This window comes from Microchirus variegatus (assembly GCF_963457635.1).
Source record: "Microchirus variegatus genome assembly, chromosome: 5".
Classification (NCBI taxonomy): domain Eukaryota; kingdom Metazoa; phylum Chordata; class Actinopteri; order Pleuronectiformes; family Soleidae; genus Microchirus; species Microchirus variegatus.
The window spans coordinates 34,583,966-34,590,192 of record NC_139806.1 but is presented as its reverse complement, the minus strand read 5'-3'; positions in this window follow the sequence as shown (position 1 = coordinate 34,590,192).

Below are 6,227 nucleotides of genomic sequence, written 5' to 3'. Positions count from 1 at the left end.
CAATAAGCCGGCGGACGAGCGCAACCGGAAATAGGGTAATCACAGTTCCGGTTTGATCCTTCAAAATAAGTGTCACTCGATAAAACAATATAAAATACAATCTTGTCTCAAACAATTACATGAAATGAAAATAACCACATATATATATATTAACAGTATATCAATTAAATAGCAATGAATGCAACCTTATATATACATTTACAAGCAGCTTCACCGTGGTCCAAACCACTGCTACCCTAACCCGCTCTTAAGAATGAACTTTCCATGTTACAAAAAACTCTGAAACTAATAAATAGTCCCCAGGCAATTAAACTTTATAAATTTTTAGTCCGAATTGAACCTTTCATAAACCCCTTGTATGTAATTGTTGTTGTATTTACTGGTCTTTTTACTTTTATGTTATTTATTTACTTATTTATTTTCTATTCTGTTTGTTTGTTTTTTTTATTTTATTTTTTTATATCTCTCTATTTGCCCTTATTTCTTTCCTTATTCTTGAATATGTTGTATGTCTGATTTAGACTTGAGATGGTCAGTCAGAATTCCTCTTATTGGTTCCTCATAGGAGGTGTGATGTACTGTGGAGATATGTAGAATGTCGTTTTTTAGGAAAGTTTGTCATCATACTTGTTTTGTTAATAAAGCTTTAAAAAAACAACAACAAAAAAAAAAAACACTGCTACCCTAACTTCTTATATGGGGACCAGAAAAGGTGAAGTAAGTAGTTTATAGTGCCATCTAGAGGAGAGGCTGACATTTACAAAACCTGCTCCCCCCCTCCCTTCCCTGAGCGCTACGGTGTCCGCAGCTGGTCAAATGTCGTCCTCGTCGTCTTTCAGATGAAGTGGAGAGAGTGGAGGCGGGACTTCCTGCTACAAGTAAAGAGACGCTTGATTTGTTCTCTCGCGTTTGTCCTTACAGGCTCCGGTAGAAACATGGCGTCTCTCTGCTAACAGTGGCTATGCAACCGCGGCCCGCGACCATGTTATTTTACATGACTTTTTGAAACACTACGAAAATGAAACAAAAACTATTATACAGCGACTAGACAATGCAGGAGCACATAATATGTATAAAAAAGTGGATTTTGGGTTATATAAACCCATAAATACTACACAGTGTCCCTTAAAGTAGTTTTAATTTCTTGCCTTTATTGTTGCCACAGCCTTCATCGCTTCATAGTTTTGACTTCTCCTCAGCTTCATCCATTATTAATATTTATATATGTAATATATTTAATATTGAAGATATGTGTTATTAATGTGTTGTTATGTAATTGTTCTCTATTTACAGTTGGGTTATTCATTTAGCAGTGTTGTAATGAAACAAAGTACAAATACTTTGTTACTGTAACTGTCGTTAAGTACACATTTCACGTATCTGTGATTTGACTTTTTATGTTATTTATATTTCTTGCAAACTTTTACTTTTACTCAACTACATTTCCTCTACAATTACAGTTTACAGCTAAACTATCTTTGTTACTCATTAGTACCAAATAAAATCAGAAGAAGCAGACTTGATAATGGTCTGTATTATAGATAGAGCTGCAACTAACGATTATTTTCGTAATCGATTAATCTGTCGATTATTTTCTCGATTAATCGATGAATCGTGTGGTCCATAAAATGTCAGAAAATGTTAAAAAAATGTTGATAAGTGTTTGTCAAAGCTGTCAAATTATGATGTTCTCAAATGTCTTATTTTGTTCACAAACCAAAATAATTCCGTTTTAATGATTTCTTTGTTTATGTGGAGCAAAGAAACCAAGAAAATATTCACATTTAAGAAGCTACAACAATCAGAAATCTTGTTTTAATAATGAAAAAAGCTTGAAACCGATTATCGATTATCAAAATAGTTGGCGATTAATTTAGTAATCGATTAATAATCGATTCATCGATTAATCGTTTCAGCTCTTATTATAGAGCTTTTCTAGTCTCTCACCCTATCTACCGTGGCTCAATCTTAACTCCTCACTTTTTATTTCTTTCACTTCTCACACTTAAAGGTGCATTATGTAATAAATCTAAAGCAACTGGCCGTTAAAATCCTCCAAATGTCACAGACTCAGGAATAATGTTCATATAACATACTTAACTCACCAACAACAACAACAGCAGCACGCCCAATTATTCACATTAAAAAGAAACTTTTGCTGACCGCAAATCAAAGTTTACGTTTTGAAATCACGCATTGGCATGTGGCGCCACCTACAGCCGTCTAGCAATCATTTCAGTCAGTAGAGTCTCAGCTGACGAGGAACTACGGGTTGCCAGTTACGTCTGCGCTATCATGGAAATGAAACAAAACGAAAACCCAAAAGACATTGGTATGAATGTCAAAAATTTCAAAATGTCCAAATGTATCTTTATATTCAACACAGGTAGTCGATCATAAATCACTCGATTTGTCCATTTTGTCATTCAAAACGTGTTGGTTCTCAACTCCAAAGCCAGCCATGCATAAATCAATAAAGAATTTTTAAATTACACTAAAACATTTTTTTTTTTTGTCAACAAACTACTGTAGCATGACCAGTTCCATGACACAACAGTGCAGAGGTGAGGTAATCTTCCACCGCTTTATAGTCCACATGAGGGTTGCAGGGGAGGAGCTGACATAAGACAAAAGGCAGCGTATCTACCAAAAATGTACATTTATTTAAATTAAGTTAAATGAATGTTCTTCTTTTCCTTCAGGATGCTTGGTATAACCCACTCGCCGTGATAAATGTTGCTGTCGTTAATAAGGCACTGCACGGCTACGAAGCTATTGCATAATTGTACGACTTTGACTTATACTGTACATATACGATGCTAATGATGGCGCAAGTGTGTTTTTTGTCTTCATCGTGCAACAAGCAAGCGAAATACCTCCTAATTGGACTTTTAGTGTCAAAGCTGCTACATGGTTGCTTGGGGAAAAATCTAAATCCTCTCTAATTATTAATAGCAAAAAAAAGTGGTTTTCCCAGGGTTCCTAAACATCTACATTCTGCTCAAAGAGAACCCCATTAATACTGATAATCTGTTTAAGACCAGCGACAAATAGTCTGCCTACCTCCATAAACATTTGTCTTTGGCTGTATGAGTGCACCAAAGACACCAAAGTTTAAATTTTACACTTTTTGCCAGGTGGTTTGTTTCCATCTGCCCGGTCCGGTTTAAAGAATTGTTTAAATTTCTACTATTGGGACAACAGAGATATAAACATGAAAACAGACATATCACTTTGCTTAAAGGTGAAGTAAGTAGTTTATAGTGCCATCTAGAGGAGAGGCTGACATTTACAACAAAGAACTGCTCCTCTGCTCACCCCCCTCCCTTCCCTGAGCGCTACGGTGTCCTCAGCTGGTCAAATGTCGTCCTCGTCGTCTTTCTCCGTGTCAGCAGATGAGGTTCGTGAGGCGAGGGAGAGGGCGGAGCTACCGCGGCCATAGTAGACGAAGCGGAGAGAGTGGAGGCGGGACTTCCTGCTACAAGTAAAGAGACGCTTGTTTTGACCTCTCGCGTTTGTCCTTACAGGCTCCGGTAGAAACATGGCGTCTCTCTGCTAACAGTGGCTATGCAACCGCGGCCCGCGACCATGTTATTTTACATGACTTTTTGAAACACTACGAAAATGTAACAAAAACTATTATACAGCGACTAGACAATGCAGGAGCACATAATATGTATAAAAAAGTGGATTTTGGGTTATATAAACCCATAAATACTACACAGTGTCCCTTTAAATTACCGTTGTTGACATATACATACATACATACCCCCCACCCCACAAATGGCATATTTCAACATGAGCTGGTGTTTCCATATAGAAAAGAGCAGTAACCTGAGGGATTCTACATTGTGTTTGTAAATTGCAAAACATCTCAACGTCCTCTCTCATTATGGTCTGGGCTGACTGGTTGATCTTATTTTCCAGCACACAGTAGAAAGGAAAGAGAAGAGAAAGGAGGATGATGTTGTTGTTGGTTGGTTTGGAATAGCACCCTGTTTTTCTGCAGCTGCAGCGAAGAGGAGGGACAGATCCTCCGGGAGTAATTGCATGCTTTTTTGTGTGCGTTTCAGTCAGAATAACACATTTACGGCTGGTAGAGGCGACGAGATGAGTTTGATTAAAGCTCTGCCACCAAAAAAAAACGAGAACAGACCGATTACTGTGGAAATTATAACGCGCGCATCAGAACGGTTATGCCTGCGTAACCCCGAAATGGGCAAAGAAAAACAAATCAAGACAGAAAAAGGGAAGGATGCAGTCGACACATTGCGCTGAGGTCTGCCAACATTCAGGCAGGACAATGGACGATAAATGGCAGCTTTGAATGCAATTAAGCATCGTTGCTTTAAAAACACAGGCCATTTCCTCCAGAGACAAGATGCTGTACAAAAGCACAATTCTATATTAGATTATATGTATAGATTATTATGTATACATTATTAAACTTTTCTCTCTGGGGGCGATTCTGGGTGTTTATAGTCATACTACAAGCACAATGTTACCGTTGCCTCCATCTGTCTCGGTATAAAATAAATCACAGCAGCGCAGGACTGTCACTGGGTGACATGAGATATAAAACACCACTATGACTGAGAGACACACTAATTAACTAATTTGACATCGGTCTGAATATGACAGACAAGTTACCTAGTGCTGTTTCAAAGGCAGCTCACAGTGTGAAAACATTTTTAAAAATATGTTTTGTCCTTTAAAGGGACACTGTATTATTTATGGGTTTATATAACCCAAAATCCACTTTTTTATACATATTATGTGCTCCTGCATTGTCTAGTCGCTGTATAATAGTTTTTGTTTCATTTTCGTAGTGTTTCAAAAAGTCATGTAAAATAACATGGTCGCGGGCCGCGGTTGCATAGCCACTGTTAGCAGAGAGACGCCATGTTTTCTACCGGAGCCTGTAAGGACAAACGCGAGAGAACAAATCAAGCGTCTCTTTATTTGTAGCAGGAAGTCCCGCCTCCACTCTCTCCGCTTCGTCTGCTACGGCCGCGGTAGCTCCGCCCTCTCCCTCGCCTCACGAACCTCATCTGCTGACACGGAGAAAGACGACGAGGACGACATTTGACCGGCTGAGGATACCGTAGCGCTCGGGGAAGGGAGGGGGTGAGCAGAGGAGCAGTTCTTTGTTGTAAATTTCAGCCTCTCCTCTAGATGGCACTATAAACTACTTACTTCACCCTTAAATGTTTTTGGGTGCAAAGGAGAAATCAAAGCAATCAGCCTTTTTCAAAATGTGTCATATATGTATATATATATATATATATATATATGTATATACATATATATATATACATATATATATATATGTCATAATAAAGTGAATCTGCTTCCTGCTTTTGGATCTGTGTAGAAGCAATGTTCAGGTTGACAAACTTCATCCATGCCCTTCATTGCTGCTGCATCATCAATACAAATGGCCACACATTTTCCCAGCTTAAGCCCAATTTATACTCCTGCGTAAAGTGCTCTGCGTAGGTTACGCAGAGTCCTCTGCGTCGACGCAGAACCTGTCTAAGAGCCTCTGCGTCGTCTCCGACTGCACAGAATATTTTTTAAGTGTCCGTCACTCCGTCAAGGGACAACGGAGACGGCAAGAGCTGCGATTGGTCCTCAGGACAGGCCGAGCTAAGCTGCTCTGTGCCGGCTCACAGTGAGCACCGAGCGTCCATAGACGCAGAGCTGATCCCCGCCGATAACGCCGCTGCCAAACTATAAATACGTCATATCTTAACACACACAGCACATGTTTAGACTCTAAATGGCCAATTTCTCGCCTCAAATTATCTTAAAACTGCGTTCCGTCACACAGAAAAGTGAGAAACGGCCACTGTTTCAACAACAACAGTCTTTCTCTCTCTTTTTTTCTCGGACGCCATTGCTCACTGTAGCCTGAAGCACAACAACCTTGCGCAGCGACCCCTACTGATCGGGCGGGAAATTGCAGCGCGTGTCCGTCACCACGACAGAGAAGTATGAAGGCTCGAGGCGTCTCCGTGGTGACGCAGACGGATAACGCATTACGCAGTCGGAGAAGTATAATGTGGCCTTTAGTCTCACCTGTAATTAAAACATTCCATTCCAATTGCCCAATAATCCAAAAAAAATTTAACTGCGGACCTCCAAGGTCAAGTAAGTAGCTGTTAAATTAGTTATTTGCCTAAACTCACAGTGCAGTATATGAAAATTCCTCTTCGATCAATAAA